The sequence below is a fragment of the Dermacentor andersoni genome, chromosome 1, assembly GCF_023375885.2.
Source record: "Dermacentor andersoni chromosome 1, qqDerAnde1_hic_scaffold, whole genome shotgun sequence".
Lineage (NCBI taxonomy): Eukaryota > Metazoa > Arthropoda > Arachnida > Ixodida > Ixodidae > Dermacentor > Dermacentor andersoni.
Genome location: NC_092814.1, coordinates 414,001,592 through 414,020,992, shown reverse-complemented (window position 1 = coordinate 414,020,992; position 19,401 = coordinate 414,001,592). Strand labels below are relative to the sequence as shown.

The following is a 19,401-nucleotide window of genomic DNA, read 5'->3' as shown; positions in this document are numbered from 1 at the left end:
AACGTGCGTGGGTGCATGCCTGGGCGCGTGTAAATGTGAATGCGGGTGAGCATGTGTCGTATCTCTGTGCGTGTGTGCTTGTGTGAGTGTGCGCGAACGTGCCTGTGTGCATGCCTGTGCGCGTGTAAATGTGAACGTGGGCGAGCATGTGTCATATCTCTGTGCGTGTGCGTTTGCGTGAGTTTGCGCGAACGTGTGTGTTTGCGTGCCTGTACGCGTGTAAATGTGAACGCGGGCGAGCATGTGTCGTATCTCTTTGCGTGTGTGCTTGTGTGAGTGTGCGCGAACGTGCGCGTGTGCATGCCAGGGCGCGTGTAAATATGAATGCAGGCGAGCATGTGCCGTATCTCTGTGCGTGTGCGTTTGTGTGAGTGTGCGCAAACGTGCCTGCGTGCATGCCTGGGAGCGTGTACATGTGAATGCCGGTGTGCATGTGTCGTATCTGTGTGCGTGTGTGCTTGTGTACGCGTGCGCGAACGTGCGTGTGTGCATGCCTGGGCGCGTGTAAATGTGAACGTGGGCGAGCATGTATCGTATCTCTGTGCGTGTGCGTTTGTGTGAGTTTGCGCGAACGTGTGTGTTTGCGTGCCTGTACCCGTGTAAATGTGAACGCGGGTGAGCATGTGTCGTATCTCTGTGCGTGTGTGCTTGTGTGAGTGTGCTTGAACATGCGTGTGTGCGTGCCTGGGTGCGTGTAAATGTGAATGCGGGTGAGCATGGGTCGTATCTCTGTGCGTGTGTGCGTGTGTGAGTGTGCGCGAACGTGTGTGTGTGCATGCCTGGGCGCGTGTAAATGTGAATGTGGGCGAGCATGTGTCGTATCTCTGTGCGTGTGTGCTTGTGTTAGTGTGCGCGAACGTGTGTGTGTGCATGCCTGTGCGCGTGTAAATGTGAACGTGGGCGAGCATGTGTCGTATCTCTGTGCGTGTGCGTTTGTGTGAGTGTGCGCAAACGTGCCTGCGTGCATGCCTGGGCGCGTGTACATGTGAATGCGGGTGTGCATGTGTGGTATCTCTGTGCGTGTGTGCTTGTTTGAGTGTGCGCGAACGTGCGTGTGTGCATGCCTGGGCGCGTGTAAATATGAATGCGTGCGAGCATGTGTCGTATCTCTGTGCGTGTGCGTTTGTGTGAATTTGCGCGAACGTGTGTGTTTGCGTGCCTGTACCCGTGTAAATTTGAACGCGGGCGAGCATGTTTCGTATCTCTGTGCGTGTGTGCTTTATGAGTGTGCGGGAACGTGTGTGTGTGCATGCCAGGGCGCGTGTAAATGTGAATGCGGGCAAGCATGTGTCGTATCTCTGTGCGTGTGTGCTTGTATGAGTGTGCGCGAACGTGTGTGTGTGCATGTCTGTGCGCGTGTAAATGTGAACACGGGCGAGCATGTGTCGTATCTCTGTGCGTGTGTGCTTGTGTGATTGTGCGCGAACGTGCGTGTGTGCATGCCTGGGCGCGTGTAAATGTGAATGCGGGCGAGCATGTGTCGTATCTCTGTGCGTGTGTGCTTGTTTGAGTGTGCGCGAACGTGCGTGTCTGCATGCCTGGGCACGTGAAAATGTGAATGCGGGCGAGCATGTGTCGTATCTCTGTGCGTGTGTGCTTGTGTGAGTGTGCGCGAAGGTGTGTGTGTGCGTGCCCGGGCGCGTGTAAATGAGAAATCGGGCGAGCATGTGTAGTATCTCTGTGTGTGCATGTTTGAGTGTGCGCGAACGTGCGTGTGTGCATGCCTGGGCGCGTGTAAATGTGAATGCGGGTGAGCATGTGTCGTATCTCTGTGCGTGTGTGCTTCTGTGAGTGTGCGCGAACGTGCGCGTGCGCATGCCAGGGCGCGTGTAAATGTGAATGGGGGTGAGCATGTGTCGTATCTCTGTGCGTGTGCGTTTGTGTGAGTGTGCGCGAACGTGCGTGCGTGTATGCCTGGGAGCGTGTACATGTGAAAGCGGGTGTGCATGTTTCGTATCTCTGCGCGTGTGTGCTTGTGTACGTGTGCGCGAACGTGCGTGTGTGCATGCCTGTACGCGTGTAAATGTGAACGCGGGCGAGCATGTGTCGTGTCTCTGTGCGTGTGTGCTTGTGTGAGTGTGCTTGAACATGCGTGTGTGCATGCCTGGGCGCGTGTAAATGTGAATGCGGGTGAGCATGTGTCGTATCTCTGTGCGTGTGTGCTTGTGTGAGTGTGCGCGAACGTGCCTGTGTGCATGCCTGGGCGCGTGCAAATGTGAATGCGGGCGAGCATGTGTCGTATCTCTGTGCGTGTGTGCTTGTGTGCGTGTGCGCGAACGTGTGTGTGTGCATGCCTGTGCGCGTGTAAATGTGAACGCGGGCGAGCATGTGTCGTATCTCATTGCGTGTGTGCTTGTGTGAGTGTGCGCGAACGTGCGCGTGTGCATGCCAGGGCGCGTGTAAATATGAATGCAGGCGAGCATGTGCCGTATCTCTGTGCGTGTGCGTTTGTGTGAGTGTGCGCAAACGTGCCTGCGTGCATGCCTGGGAGCGTGTACATGTGAATGCCGGTGTGCATGTGTCGTATCTCTGTGCGTGTGTGCTTGTTTGAGTGTGCGCGAACGTGCGTGTGTGCATGCCTGGGCGCGTGTAAATATGAATGCGTTCGAGCATGTGTCGTATCTCTGTGCGTGTGCGTTTGTGTGAATTTGCGCGAACGTGTGTGTTTGCGTGCCTGTACCCGTGTAAATTTGAACGCGGGCGAGCATGTTTCGTATCTCTGTGCGTGTGTGCTTGTGTGAGTGTGCGGGAACGTGTGTGTGTGCATGCCAGGGCGCGTGTAAATGTGAATGCGGGCAAGCATGTGTCGTATCTCTGTGCGTGTGTGCTTGTATGAGTGTGCGCGAACGTGTGTGTGTGCATGTCTGTGCGCGTGTAAATGTGAACACGGGCGAGCATGTGTCGTATCTCTGTGCGTGTGTGCTTGTGTGATTGTGCGCGAACGTGCGTGTGTGCATGCCCGGGCGCGTGTAAATGTGAATGCGGGTGAGCATCTGTCGTATCTCTGTGCGTGTGTGCATGTGTGAGTGCGCGAACGTGCCTGTGTGCATGCCTGGGCGCGTGTAAATGTGAATGCGGGCGAGCATGTGTCGTATCTCTGTGCGTGTGTGCTTGTTTGAGTGTGCGCGAACGTGCGTGTCTGCATGCCTGGGCACGTGAAAATGTGAATGCGGGCGAGCATGTGTCGTATCTCTGTGCGTGTGTGCTTGTGTGAGTGTGCGCGAAGGTGTGTGTGTGCGTGCCCGGGCGCGTGTAAATGAGAAATAGGGCGAGCATGTGTCGTATCTCTGTGAGTGTGTGCATGTTTGAGTGTGCGCGAACGTGCGTGTGTGCATGCCTGGGCGCGTGTAAATGTGAATGCGGGTGAGAATGTGTCGTATCTCTGTGCGTGTGTGCTTCTGTGAGTGTGCGCGAACGTGCGCGTGCGCATGCCAGGGCGCGTGTAAATGTGAATGGGGGTGAGCATGTGTCGTATCTCTGTGCGTGTGCGTTTGTGTGAGTGTGCGCGAACGTGCGTGCGTGTATGCCTGGGAGCGTGTACATGTGAAAGCGGGTGTGCATGTTTCGTATCTCTGCGCGTGTGTGCTTGTGTACGCGTGCGCGAACGTGCGTGTGTGCATGCCTGTACGCGTGTAAATGTGAACGCGGGCGAGCATGTGTCGTGTCTCTGTGCGTGTGTGCTTGTGTGAGTGTGCTTGAACATGCGTGTGTGCGTGCCTGGGCACGTGTAAATGTGAATGCGGATGAGCATGTGTCGTATCTCTGTGCGTGTGTGCTTGTTTGAGTGTGCGCGAACGTGCGTGTGTGCATGCCTGGGCACGTGAAAATGTGAATGCGGGCGAGCAGGTGTCGTATCTGTGTGCGTGTGTGCTTGTGTGAGTGTGCGCGAAGGTGTGTGTGTGCGTGCCCGGGCGCGTGTAAATTAGAAATCGGGCGAGCATGTGTAGTATCTCTGTGCGTGTGTGCTTGTTTGAGTGTGCACGAACGTGCGTGTGTGCATGCATGGGCGCGTGTAAATGTGAATGCGGGTGAGCATGTGTCGTATCTCTGTGCGTGTGTGCTTGTGTGAGTGTACGCGAACGTGTGTGTGTGCATGCCTGTGCGCGTGTAAATGTGAACGCGAGCGAGCATGTGTCGTATCTATTTGCGTGTGTGCTTGTGTGAGTGTGCGCGAACGTGCACGTGTGCATGCCAGGGCGCGTGTAATTGTGAATGGGGGTGAGCATGTGTCGTATCTCTGTGCGTGTGCGTTTGTGTGAGTGTGCGCAAACGTGCCTGCGTGCATGCCTGGACGCGTGTACATGTGAATGCGGGTGTGCATGTGTCGTATCTCTGTGCGTGTGTGCTTGTGTGAGTGTGCGCGAACCTGTGTGTGTGCATGCCTGTGCGCGTGTAAATGTGAACGCGGGCGAGCATTTGTCGTATTTCTTTGCGTGTGTGCTCGTGTGAGTGTGCGCGAACGTGCGCGTGTGCATGCCAGGGCGCGTGTAAATGTGAATGGGGGTGAGCATGTGTCGTATCTCTGTGCGTGTCCGTTTGTGTGAGTGTGCGCAAACGTGCCTGCGTGCACGCCTGGGCGCGTGTACATGTGAATGCGGGCGTGCATGTGTCGTATCTCTGTGCGTGTGTGCTTGTGTGAGTTTGCGCGAACGTGTGTGTTTGCGTGCCCGTGCGCGTGTAAATGTGAACGTGGGCGAGCATGTGTCGTATCTCTGTGCGTGTGCGTTTGTGTGAGTTTGCGCGAACGTGTGTGTTTGCGTGCCTGTACCCGTGTAAATGTGAACGCGGGCGAGCATGTGTCGTATCTCTGTGCGTGTGTGCTTGTGTGAGTGTGCTTGAACATGCGTGTGTGCGTGCCTGGGCACGTGAAAATGTGAATGCGGGCGAGCATGTATCGTATCTCTGTGCGTGTGTGCTTGTGTGAGTGTGCGCGAACCTGCGTGTGTGCATGCCCGGGCGCGTGTAAATGAGAAATCGGGCGAGCATGTGTCGTATCTCTGTGCGTGTGTGCTTGTGTGAGTGTGCTTCAACGTGCGTGTGTGCGTGCCTGGGCACTTGTAAATGTGAATGCGGATGAGCATGTGTCGTGTCTCTGTGCGTGTGTGTTCGTTTGAGTGTGCGCGAACGTGCGTGTGTGCATGCCTTGGCGCGTGTAAATGTGAATGTGGGTGAGCATGTTTCGTATCTCTCCGCGTGTGTGCTTGTGTGAGTGTGCGCGAATGTGCCTTTGTGGTTGCCTGGCCGCGTGCAAATGTGAACGCGGGCGAGCATGTGTCGTATCTCTGTGCGTGTGTGCTTGTGTGAGTGTGCGCGAACGTGCGTGTGTGCATGCCAGGGCGCGTGTAAATGTGAATGGGGGTGAGCATGTGTCGTATCTCTGTGCATGTGTGAGTGTGTGAGTGTGCGCAAACGTGCCTTTGTGCATGCCTGGGCGCGTGTAAATGTGAATGCAGGCGAGCATGTGTCGTATCTCCGTGCGTGTATGCTTGCGTGAGTGTGCGCGAACGTGTGTGTGTGCATACCTAGGCGCGTGTAGATGTGAACGTGGGCGAGCGTGTGTCGTATCTCTGTGCGTGTGCGTTTGTGTGAGTGTGCGCAAACGTGCCTGTGTGCATGCCTGGGCGTGTGTACATGTGAATGCGGGCGTGCATGTGTCGTATCTGTGCGTGTGTGCTTGTGCACGCGTGCGTGAACGTGTGTGTGTGCATGCCTGGGCGCGTGTGCATGTGAACGTGGGCGAGCATGTGTCGTATCTCTGTGCGTGTGCGTTTGTGTGAGTTTGCGCGAACGTCTGTGTTTGCGTGCCTGTACGCGTGTAAATGTGAACGCGGGCGAGCATGTGTCGTATCTCTGTGCGTGTGTGCTTGTGTGAGTGTGCTTGAACATGCGTGTGTGCGTGCCTGGGCACGTGTAAATATGAATGCGGGTGAGCAGTGTCGTATCTCTGTGCGTGTGTGCTTTTGTGAGTGTGCGCGAACGTGTGTGTGTGCATGCCTGGGCGCGTGTAAATGTGAATGTGGGCGAGCATGTGTCGTATCTCTGTGCGTGTGTGCTTGTGTGAGTGTGCGCGAACGTGTGTGTGTGCATGCCTGTGCGCGTGTAAATGTGAACGCGGGCGAGCATGTTTTATATCTCTGTGCGTGTGTGCTTGCGGGAGTGTGCGCGAACGTGCGTGTGTCCATGCCCGGGCGCGTGTAAATGTGAATGCGGGTGAGCATGTGTCGTATCTCTGTGCGTGTGTGCATGTGTGAGTGTGCGCGAACGTGCCTGTGTGAATGCCTGGGCGCGTGTAAATGTGAATGCGGGCGAGCATGTGTCTTATCTCTGTGCGTGTGTTCTTGTCTGAGTGTGCGCGAACGTGCCTGTGTGCATGCCTGGGCGCGTGTAAATGTGAATGCGGGCGAGCATGTGTCTTATCTCTGCGCGTGTTAACTTGTGTGAGTGTGCGTGAACGTGTGTATCTGCATGCCAGGGCGCGTGTAAATGTGAATGGGGGTGAGCATGTGTCGTATCTCTGTGCGTGTGTTCATGTGTGAGTGTGCGCGAACGTGCCTGTGTGCATGCCTGGGCGCGTGTAAATGTGAATGCGGGCAAGCATGTGTCGTATCTCCGTAGATGTGTGCTTGTGTGAATGTGCGCGAACGTGTGTGTGTGCATACCTGGGCGCGTGTAGATGTGAACGTGGGCGAGCATGTGTCGTATCTCTGTGCGTGTGCGTTTGTGTTAGTGTGCGCAAACGTGCCTGTGTGCATGCCTGGGCGCGTGTACATGTGAATGCGGGCGTGCATGTGTCGTATCTCTGTGCGTGTGTGCTTGTGCCACATAATTTGTTATGTAACATACGTTAAGGATGTCCTTGGCAGTCGCACAACTCTTGAAACAATTAAGTGTCAGGAGTTGTGCGCGAGGTCTTTGAGTATGTGGATAGCCTTTATGGCGTTCGATAGCTGCTAGTCTACATTGCGGCTATATAATAAAGGCGGAACGGCAACATGGTAGAGAATGTGGAGAACATACACATCCCGCATATATTACTGCACAATAATTTTAAATATCGTTCTTGCTCCACGCACGTGGAATACCGTGACAGGAGACTACTTTGGGAACTAACTGCAAGTAGTATATATTTCACACTCAAGGTGTACCTGGCACGGTGGCCAGTAAATGTGACGTAATATTGCGAGCAGCTTCGGCCATAGCACGCTAACGGATGACGACAGAGAGACACTTTGCTTAATTCTGGTGTCGTGCCTTTTGCATTAAAGTGCAAAACCATCATAACCATGTATATCTTAACCTTAATACTTAAGCACATTCGAGAGGTGCAGCAGTGGCGTAGAGGTAGAACACCCGCCTCGCGTGCAAGAGGTCCGTGGTTCGAATCTCAATACCGCGTAATTTTCCACCGGATTAAAAAAATATCCGCGTGTTGATAAAATTGCATAAACAGGCCTGGAGTGTGGCCTGATCCCGGTGAGCAGAACCGGTAACGCACTCCCTCACCAGAGCAGGATTGGCCACCCTGGCCACAACCTCCGATATGAACACAACAATAAAACGCCGGCCCTCAGTCCCCAGCAGCTGCGACGCAACTGGCCACGGCGGCGGTCAGACCTGCGACGCAGCAGAGGGTGCTAAGAATCCCTGGCTCCGGACAGGCCGCCATTGGAATATGAACCTGGCAACGTTTAACGCTAGAACTTTATCTAGTGAGGCTAGTCTAGCAATGTTATTGGATGAATCAGAGGGCAGTAAATAGGACATAATAGGGCTTAGTGAAGTTAGGAGGCCCTAAGAAGCATATACAATGCTAAAGAGCGGGCACGTTCTGTGCTAGCGGGTCTAAGCGGAGAGACGAGAACTAGGAGTCGGATTCCTGATTAATATGAATATAACTGGTAACATACATGAATTCTATAGCATTAACGAGAGGGTGGCAGGTCTTGTTGTGAAACTTAAGAGGTGCAAAATGAAGGTGGTACAGGTCTACGCCCCTACATCCAGTCATGATGACCAGGAAGTCGAAAGCTTCTATGAAGACGTCGAATCGGCGATGGGTAGAGGGAAAACAAAATACACTATGCTGATGGGCGACTTCAATGCCAAGGTAGGCAAGAAACAGGCTGGTGACAATGCAGTGGGGGAATATAGCATAGGCTCTAGGAATAGCAGGGGAGAGTTATTAGTAGAGTTTGCGGAACAGAATATGCGGCTAATGAATACCTCCTTCCGCAAACGGGATAGCCGAAAGTAGACGTGGAGGAGCCCGAACGGCTAGACTATAAATGAAATAGACCTCATACTCTGCGCTAATCCTGGTATCACACAAGATGTGGCCGTGCTCAGCAAGGTGCGCTGCAATGACCATAGGATGGTAAGAACTCGAATTAGCCTAGACATGAGGAGGGAACGGAAGAAACTGCTATATAAGAAGCCGATCAATGAGTTAGCGGTAAGAGGGAAAATAGAGGAATTCCAGATCAAGCTACAGAAGAGGTATTCGGCTTTAACTCAGGAAGAGGGCCGTAGTGTTGAAGCAATGAACGAAAATCTTGTGGGCATCATTAAGGAGTGTGCAATAGAAGTCGGTGGTAACTCCGTTAGACAGGATACCAGTAAGCTATCGCAGGAGACGACAGATGTGATCAAGAAATGCCAATGTATGAAAGCCTCTAACCCTACAGCTAGAATAGAACTGGCCGAACTTTCGAAGTTAATCAACAAGCGTAAGACAGCTGACATAAGGAAGTATAATACGGATAGAATTGAACATGCTCTCAGGAACGGAGGAAGCCTAAAAGCAGTGAAGAAGAAACTAGGAATTGGCAAGAATCAGATGTATGCGTTAAGAGACAAAGATGGCAATATCATTACTAATATGGATGAGATAGTTCAAGTGGCTAAGGAGTTCTGTAGAGATTTATACAGTACCAGTGGCACCCACGACCATAATGGAAGAGAGAATAGTCTAGAGGAATTCGAAATCCGACAGGTAACGCTAAAAGTAAAGAAAGCCTTGGGAGCTAGCAAAGGGGGAAGGCAGCTGGGGAGGATCAGGTAACAGCAGATTTGTTGAAGGATGGTGGGCAGATTGTTCTAGAGAAACTGGCCACCCTGTATACGCAATGCCTCATGACCTCGAGCGTACCGGAATGTTGGAAGAACACTAACATAATCCTAATCCATACGAAAGGGGACGCCAAAGACTTGAAAATTATAGACCGATCAGCTTACTGTCAGTTGCCTACAAACTATTTACGAAGGTAATCACAAATAGAATCAGGAACACCTTAAACTTCTGTCAAGCAAAGAACCAGGCAGGATTCCGTAAAGGCTACTCAACAATAGACCATATTCACACTACCAATCAGGTGATAGAGAAATGTGCGGAATATGACCAACCCTTATATATAGCTTTCATTGATTACGAGAAAGCGTTTGATTCTGTCAAAACCTCAGCAGTCATGGAGGCATTGCGGAATCAGGGTGTATACGAGCCGTATGTAAAAATACTGAAAGATATCTACAGTGGCTCCACAGCCACCGTAGTCCTCCATAAAGAAAGCAACAAAATCCCAATAAAGAAAGGCGTCAGGCAGGGAGATACGATCGCTCCAAAGGTATTCACAGCATGTTTACAGGAGGTATTCAGAGACCTGGATTGGGAAGAATTGTGGATAAAGGTTAATGGGATAAAGGTTAATGCCTTAGTTAATGCCTTAGCCTGGGTTAATGAGATAAAGGTTAATGCCTTAGTAACTTGCGATTCGCTGATGACATTGCCTTGCTTAGTAACTCAGGGGACCAATTGCAATGCATGCTCACTGACCTGGAGAGGCAAAGAAGAAGAGTGGCTCTAAAAATTAATCAGCAGAAAACTAAAGTAATGCTTAACAGTCTCGGAAGAGAACAACAGTTTACGATAGAAAGCGAGGCGCTGGAAGTGGTAAGGGAATACATCTACTTAGGACAGGTAGTGGCCGCGGATCCGGATCATGAGAGTGAAATAATCAGGAGAATAAGAATGGGCTGGGGTGCGTTTGGCAGGCATTCTCATATCATGAACAGCAAGTTGCCATTATCCCTCAAGAAAAAAGTGCATAACAGCTGTGTCTTACCAGTGCTCACGTACGGGGCAGAAACCTGGAGGCTCACGAAAAGAGTTCTACTTAAATTGAGGACGACGCAACGAGCCATGGAAAGATGAATGATAGCTGTAACGTTAACAAATAAGAAAAGAGCAGATTGGCTGAGAGAACAAAAGGGAGTTAATGACATCTTAGTTGAAATCAAGAAAAAGAAATGGGCATGGGCACGACATGTAATCAGGAGGGAAGATAACCGATGGTCATTAAGGGTTACGGACTGGATTCCAAGGGAAGGGAAGCGTAGCAGGGGGCGGCAGAAAGTTAGGTGGGCGGATGAGATTAAGAAGTTTGGAGGGAATACATGGCCACAATTAGTACATGACCGGTGTTGTTGGAGAAGTATGGGAGAGGCCTTTGCCCTGCAGTGGGCGTAACCAGGCGGATGATGATGATGATGACATCGTGATTTGCAGCTGCTAAGGTAGCCATGAGTGCCGATAGCAAAGTCGCTAGGGAAATAATTGGGGGCATCTTAACGAAATCGATAGGCCAAAAGCAAGAGCCGTCCACTAAGGCATCTCTTGTAGCCGCTGTACGATGTTCGGACGTTTCAGAATGTGTGCCGACTGACGAAAAGCTGCCACGGACGAGCGCTGACTTGCAACTGAAGTTTTTGGCTTGGAACGAAGAGTATATAAGAGCTCCAACCAACAGCAGAAACGAAAAAGAAAACATACGTATATACATGCCGCACTGAGCAAGGGAGATAACTGTAATCATATCCCCCCCCCCGCCACTAAAAATGCCAGTTCTTTGGACCTAATCGATAAAGAGGGGCTACTGACGCATGCGTCTTTTGACCAGGCGATGTGCGCTGCTTCGGTGATTTCACGTGTTAGTTGGTTACTATGTTTACTATGGCTGTCGCAGTCTCTACAGTGGATGCCAAGGTGCCCTTTCACAGAATTATGCACATTGTTGTTGTGCTCCTTCAGGCGTTCATTAAGGAGTCTCCCCGTTTGACCGACATAAAGCCTACCACATGACAACGGAATGGCGTAGACAACTCCTTCTTTACAAGAGACGAATTAATTTTCATGTTTGATGCTGCACTCTCTTGGAACGAACTCAGTATTAACCATTTTGCACATCTTCCCAAGCTTATCCGGTGCCGAAAAAACTACTTTGACACATTCTCTGTTAGCTATCTTTTTTATTCTGTGGGAGAGATGAATTTAAGGCACTACAGTGGTTTTGACTGTTTGCTTTCCTGTCGTCGAATCTACCCGTTGTTCTTTTCTGTTTTTTCTGTTTTTCTGTTTTTTCTTTCTGTTTTTCTTTTCTGTTTCTGTTTTCTGTTACTCACATTTCGTAAGCACTCCGTCCATCGCGTTTATCAAAGCTGAGGTCGAGTTTGCCTGGGCGAACGGGTGCAAGTGAACGATGTATGCCTGACCCGAACTATGATCACATTTCGTCAACTTGTCATATCTTTTATACCCCCCCTCCCACGCCATATCTCCTTGTATATAAGCGCGTTATTTAACAATATTAAACAGTTGGTAGTTTGCGCTACGTCCGTCCACGTCCTGTCCTTCCTTAATATCGTCTGTGTAAAACTGAGCGCAAAACAACCATGAACGTTCACCAACTAGCCCCCTTCATTGCTTTACTAAACTTATAATATTTGAGAAGTTCGTGAATTAATTAATATACATATCTAATTAGGCGGAATGAAAGAAAATTATTTGAGTGTCTTCAAGCGACGGCGAACAACATTATCTTGGTTTTGTCCAGCTACGTGGCGCTCGCATATATTTAAACTCTGGCTAAATTTAGCTGGAACACTCCGTATATTTCCCACACCTAAAAGCAAACGTATGATTTGCTCGTCAGTTTGTTGTTTCGCCGGCGTATGTCCACAGTATCCAGTATTACTGCAACAATAAACCTAGAGTCGTGCCAAAATGTTTCGGAATAAGTGGACAAGCTGGCGCGGCGCTGCCTTGCCAGTAATATAATGCAAGTCATTCTTATCGGCAATAAAAACTATACAGGAGACCATCTTTTCGCACTTAGACTATCTTAGTGCGATTACTGCTGTTACCACGGTTCCTTATTTGAAATTGGTGTTGGGCTGCTGCTGAGCACGAGGTCCCGGGATCGAATCCCGGCCACCGCGGCCGCATTTAGATGGGGGCGAAATGCGAAAATACCCGTGTATTTAAATTTAGGTGCACGTTAAAGAGTGTAAAACCGCTGTGTCTTACCAGTACTCACGTACGGGGCAGAAACCTGGAGGCTTACGAAAAGGGTTCTGCTTAAATTGAGGACGACGCAACGAGCTATGGAAAGAAGAATGATGGGTGTAACGTTAAGGGATAGGAAAAGAGCAGATTGGGTGAGGGAACAAACGCGGGTTAATGACATCTTAGTTGAAATCAAGAAAAAGAAATGGGCATGGTCAGGACGTAATGAGGAGGGAAGATAACCGATGGTCATTAAGGGTTACGGACTGGATTCCAAGGGAAGGGAAGCGTAGCAGGGGGCGGCAGAAAGTTAGGTGTGCGGATGACATTAAGAAGTTTACAGGGACAACATGGCCACAATTAGTACATGACCGGGGTAGTTGAAGAGGTATGGGAGAGGCCTTTGCCCTCCCATACTTCCCGAGCTTTATTTTTTTTATTTATTAGAGAACATGAGAGTAGAGCAAGATAAAGAAGGGCCAAACATTTCAAAGCACATTAAGTCCTGCCCATCACGCTCTTGTGAGCCATGTTTTGCAGGGGCACGAATTCTGGCAAAAAGTAAAGATCAAGAAGCTCGGGAAGTGATTGAAGCTTTCTTTATCGGAAAGAAAGGAAGCATGTGCGTCAGCGATCCGTCAATATCTTTATATATGGCTGAAAAGAAATATTTAACCAGTTCGCTTCCATATCAATCTTGATGTGATTGTGGTCCTCGCGTTTAAAAGGGGTATATAAGTGTGTGGTGTGCCTGAGAATAAAAGCAGTTGTAAGTGGCGCTCTGTCCCGTCTCCTTCCTTGTGTCGTGTGTGTTTTCGCGCCTAGTACCCAAGATGTTTGGGGTACCATCGGCCTTAGTGAGATTAGAAGAAGTGGTGAGGCTTATACATTGCTGAATAACGGACATGTGCTCTGCTATAGATGTCTCCTAGATAAGAAGCAATACGGGGTAGGATTCCTAATCCATAAGGACATAGCGGGCAACATTGACGAATTCTACAGCATTAATGAGAGGGTAGCTGTAGTCGTAATCAAACTTAATAAGAGGTTTAGATTAACGGTAGTACCAGCCTACGCTCCAACATCCAGTCACGATGATGAGGAAGTAGATCGGTTTTATTAAGATGTTGAATTAGCCATGAGAAAAGTGCAAACTCAATACACTGTAGTAATGGGCGACGTCAATGTAAAAGCGGGGAAAAAGCAGGCTTGTGAACAAGGAATTGGCGACTACGGCGTCGATTCTAGGAACGCTAGAGGAGAGATGCTGGTAGAATCAGGGGGGGGGGGGGGGGGACACTCCCCGGTTCCGGTGGCACAGGAAATTGGCGCCATCTCTGTAATGGGCGACGCAAAAATCCGTTTCCCTTGCATGGCCTCGTAGATCGTTGCGCGCACGCGCGCCGATTCAGGTGGCCAAGCCCTTCCCCCCGCTTAACTCCTCTCTCTACGCCCTCACTTTCGACTGTCTACGCGCCCGCGCCGCCGTGCCATCCCCGCCGGCCCGGCTGCTGCTTAGTCCGCTACGTAACGCTTTTTTGTTATCTACTGTCATCGAGATGCGTGCGCTGCTGTGCGTTGACCGACGTGGCTAGTTTCGTCAGTTCTGTGGTCCTCGATAGCTGTGTGCTTGTGCTCCGCGATGTTTCACCCGTTTCACGACTCGTACCGCTCGTGCATCGTGCAGTGGTGCACAAATACCTCAAAAACAAGACCTGCAAGGTTGTTCCGGGTGCCTAAAGGCAACAGGTGAGCGCTCAGACCCAAGGAAATCAGAAGGCGCATGTACACGAACACAGCCCTGTCCATTTGTGTACTCCATGAGGCTCCGGACGTCGTTGCGCCTTGATTGTGCTACACTTGCCTCTTCCCGGTAGAGAAAGCTGACAAACAGATGTTCCTCCTCATTGTCACCTGGTCTGTGACTTGTGTTTTTTCTGTGCCAAGTCTCATTCTGCAACTTCAGTAACTTGCCCAGCTTTCCATACCGCCCTCAGTGCTTTTTCTGTGTATCACGTTCTACAAATCAACTAACAGCTGATAAATTACTGTTAGTGTTTGTGTACTATCTCAGTAACCCCCGATGGGAAAACCGCGCGAACAACCTTCATGCCTAGGCATGATACGCTTTTTTTTCCTCTGGAAAGCATGAGCATTGCAAGTGTCCTACATGCAGATTTTTGCAGTTCGTGTTTATTATACAAGGGAGAGCGCAGTAGGTACGACTTAGTGCCTTAAGTGACGTAATTTTATTGCTAAGCATTGCATTCGGGTAGAAAGAAAAGTCGTGTTGGCTTGTTTTACCTGGTCTTTGATTGAGGAATAAGCCTTTCTGCGAATGTTTTCTCTGTGCTACTGCAAAAGCCGACTATCTTCTGTTCCCCTTGCCACCGTTACTCAAGTTGTGGCCAAGTGCAAAATAATGTGATAATGTGTGTTTCAGTTTTTAGTACAATGTTATTTTTTTCTGCCATGTTTTTTTCAATTTGTTCAGCAGTAATGAACATGTCAAGCATTTCATATACTTTCGTGCAGATTTATAAGTAAGTTTTCTTTTGGTATGGCTCTCAATCAAACAATGTTAGCATTTTATCCTATCTTTCAGGTATTTTGCGTGTCATTGTTTTTGCCATTACTAGTGAGTTTTCCCTTTTTATAGTTGTCATGACTATGTCATACACGTCGTCCAATTTTGTGCAATATCTTAGTGCACATATCAGGAGCTCGTCTACATTTAGGTCTTGAGGACGTTATATAAAAATTTTGTTTTTATATGTGTGTACACGAAATGGCCTTCGCGTTTTCTAGCACTTTCTTTTGTTATTTCACCATCTGTGAACTTTTGTCTTTAGTACTCTTGTATATGTCATGCACCTTTCACTTTTGCTCATTTTTTGAGCGTGTATCACACCACGTTGTAAGAAAAATCTCTTTTCGGAAACGAAGTCAATAAAGCGAGACTAAACATCTGTTGTGTTGGAAGTGGAATTTTTTTTATGTCCCGGCACATGCTGGTATAATATAAGTATGGGCAAGACTGCGTGCGTGCCAACGCATAGCCCACGGCGCAGCACGCGCCAGCTCGCAAGCAATGCCAATGCGCGGCGTAGCGCGCGCATTGCTTGCGAGCTGGCGCGTGGCGCGCGGTAACAAGCGCGCTATAAAAAAGAAGAAAAAACGCGCCGCTTACGGGTAAAAACAAAAAAAAGTGAGCGGCGCGCGCGGCATGGGGGAAAGGGGGAAAGGGAGTGGAGCGGGTCGGCATAATAAAAACAAAAAGGAAAGAAAAACGTTTGGGACAGGAGGTGCCGCGCGGCTGCTGTTGCTGTTGCCATGACAACGTAAACAATCATGTGCGCCGCCATTTTGCTTAATGCGTCGCCCATTGGTTAGGGCCGTAACTGAAGGGGACCTTGGCGCTAGTGTCGAAAGAGCGTCTGCTCGAAAACGGCCAATGGGATGTATACGGAGTGTCCCCCCTCTGGTAGAATTCGCAGAAAGGAATAAGTTTCGAATAATGAACACCTTCTTCAGGAAGTGTAGCAACAGAAAATGGATCTGGAAAAGCCCTAATGGTAAAACAAGAAATGAAATTGACTTCATACTTTGTACTGATCCCAGCATAGTGCAGGATGTGGAAGTGATAGGGCGTGTAAAGTATAATGATCATAGGTTGTTGAGGGCTAGGATTCCCTTCAATTTGAAGAGAGAAAGAGCTAAATTAGTCAAGAAGAAGCAGGTCAACCTAGAGGCAGTAAGGTTAAAAGCACACAAATTCAGGCTCGTACTTGCAAACAAATATGCAGCCTTGCAACAGATAGATGATGATGACATAGAGCTAGTGAATGAAACCGTTACTAGCTTGGCTTCAGAGGCTGCAATTGAAGTGGGAGGCAAGGCAACAAGGCAACCAGTAGGCAAGCTCTCCAAAGTAACAAAGGACCTAATAAAGAAACGACAAAAAATGATAGTTTCCAACTCAAGAGATAAGATGGAACTCGCGGAATTGTCAAAACTGATCAACAAGGCGAAAAGAAGGGATATTCGAAACTATTACGTGAGAAAGACTGAAGAAGCCGTAAAAAATGGACGCAGCATGAAATCGGAGAGACAGAAACTTGGCATAGGACCAACCAAGATGTATGCACTGAAAGATAAGCAGGGTAATATCATAAGCAATCTCGAAGATATAGTAAAAGCAGCGGAAGAATTCTATACTTACCTGCACAGAATACAGAGGAGTCAGGATACCTCAATTAGAAACAGCAATGAACATGATACAGGAACTGCTCCTATAACTAGCGATGAGGTCCGAAGGGCCTTCCAAGACATGAAACGAGGAAGGGTGGCAGGAGAAGATGGAATAATAGTCGATTTAATCAAAGATGGAGGAGACATAATGCTTGAAAAACTGGCGGCTCTTTATACGAAGTGTCCATTGACTACAAAGGTACCACAAAAGTGGAAGAATGCAAACATTATACTAATCCACAAAAAGGGAGACGTTAAAAAATTGAAAAATCATAGGCCCATTAGCTTACTCCCAGTATTATATAAAATATTTCCCAAAATAATCTCCAATAGAATCAGGGCAACGCTGGATTTTCTTCAACCAAGGGAACAGGCTGGCTTCAGGAAGGGATACTCTACAATGGATCACATCCATGTCACCAATTAAGTTATCGAGAAATCCGCAGAATACTATAAGCCTCTCTATATGGCTTTCATTCAAGCGTTTGATTCAGTCGAAACCTCAGCAGTCATGGAGGCTTTACGGAATCAGGATGTAGACGAGCCGTAGGTGAAAATACTGAAGGATATCTATAGCGGCTGCAGAGGCACCGTAGTCCTCCATAACGAAAGCAAAAAAATGAAATTATGGGGTTTTACTGCCAAAACCACTTTCTGATTATGAGGCACGCCGTAGTGGAGGGCTCCGGAAATTTCGACCACCTGGGGTTCTTTAACGTGCACCTAAATCTAAGTACACGGGTGTTCTCGCATTTCGCCCCCATCGAAATGCGGCCGCCGTGGCAAAGATTCGATCCCGTGACCTCGTGCTCAGCAGCCCATAACGAAAGCAACAAAATCCCGATAGAGAAAGGCGTCAGGCACGGAGATACGATCTCTCCAATGCTATTCACAGCCTGTTTACAGGAGGTATTCAGAAACCTCGATTGGGAAGAATTGCGGATAAGAGTTAATGGAGAAGACCTCAGTAACTTGCGATTCGCTGATGATATTGCCTTGCTTAGTAACTCAGGAGACCAACTGCACTGCATGTTCACTGACCTGGAGAGGCGAAGCAGAAGATTGAGTCTAAAAATTAATCTGCAGAAAACTAAAGTAATGTTTAACAGTCTCGGAAGAGAACAGCAATTTACAATAGGTAGCGAGGCACTGGAAGTGGTAAGGGAATACATCTACTTATAGGACAGGTAGTGACTGCGGATCCGGATCATGAAACCGAATTAATCAGAAGAATAAGAATGGGCTAGGGTGCGTTTGGCAGGCATTCTCAGATCATGAAGAGCAGTTTGCCATTATCCCTCAAGAGAAAAGTGTTTAATATCTGTATCTTATCAGTACTCACGTACGGGGCATAAACCTGTAGGCTTACGAAAAGAGTTCTACTTAAATTGAGGACGACGCAACGAGGTATGCAAAGAAGAATGATAGGTGTAACGATAAGGGATAAGAAAAGAGCTGATTTGGTGGGGGAACAAACGCGAGTTAATGACATCTTAGTGGAAATCAAGAAAAAGAAATGGGCATGGGCAGGACACGTAATGAGGAGGGAAGATAACCGATGGTTATTAAGGGTTACGGACTGGATTCCAAAGGAAGGCAAGCGTAGCTGGGGGCGGCAGAAAGTTAGGGGGGCGGATGAGATTAAGAAGTTTGCAGGGACAATATGGCCACAGTTAGTACATTACCGGGGTAGTTGGAGAAGAATGGGAGAGGCCTTTGCCCTGCAGTGGGCGTAACCAGGCTAATGATAATGATGATGATGATGGTATTGCTTTCATAGATTACAAAAAGGCATTTGATTCAGTAGAGATACGAGCAGTCAAAAAGGCATTAGGTAATCATGGAGTACAGAACGCTTACGTAAATACCTTGAAAAATATCTACAATGGCTCTACAGCTACCTTAACTCTACGCAAGAAAAGTAGGAAGATACCTATAAAGAAAGGGATCTCACACGGAGGCACAATCTCTCGAGTGCTATTCACTGCGTGCTTACAAGAAGTATTCAAGCAATTAAACTGGGAAGGTTTAGGTTAAGGATCCATGGTGAATATCTCGGCAAACTTCGATTTGCGGATGACATTGTTCTATTCAGCTACAATGCAGAGGAGTTACAGCAAATGATTGAGGACCTAAACAAAGAGAGTGTAAGAGTGGTGCTGAAGATTAATATGCAGAAGACAAAGATAATAATAAATATCCGCGCAAAGTAACAAGAGTTCAGGATCGCCAGTCGGCCTCTAGAGCCGTGAAGGAGTACGTTTACCTAGGCCAATTAATTACAGGGAATCATGATCATGAGAAGGAAATCCACAGAAGAATGAAAATGGGCTGGATCGCATACGGCAGAGATTGCCAGCTCCTGACTGGTAGCTTACCATTATCATTGAAAAGGAAGGCGTACAATCAGTGCATTTTACCAGTGCTGACATATGGGGCAGAGATCTGGAGACTGTCAAAGAAGCTTCAGGACAAGTTAAGGACCGCGCAAAGAGCGATGGAACGAATATTCTTAGGCATAACGTTAAAAGACAGAAAGAGAGCGGTTTGGATCATTGAGCAAACGGGTATAGACGATATTCTGATTGACATCAAGAGGAAAAAATGGAGCTCTGCAGGCCATGTAATGCGGCGGTTAGATAACCGTTGGACCATTAGGGTTACAGGATGGGTACCAAGAGAAGGAAGACGCAATCGAGGACGACAGAAGACAGGGTTAAGCGATGAAATTAGGAAATTCGCGGGCGCTAGTTGGAATCGGTTGGCGCAAGGACAGGGGTAATAGGAGAACACAGGGAGAGGCCTTCGTCCTG

General features: G+C 48.8%; 1 protein-coding gene across 3 annotated transcripts in view; it reads right to left on the bottom strand.

The window, feature by feature from the left end:
• Window positions 1–19,401, bottom strand: part of LOC129381798 (uncharacterized) — a 126,167-nt gene that overhangs the window by 58,819 nt on the left and 47,947 nt on the right. The gene's annotated exons all lie outside the window — the stretch shown is intronic.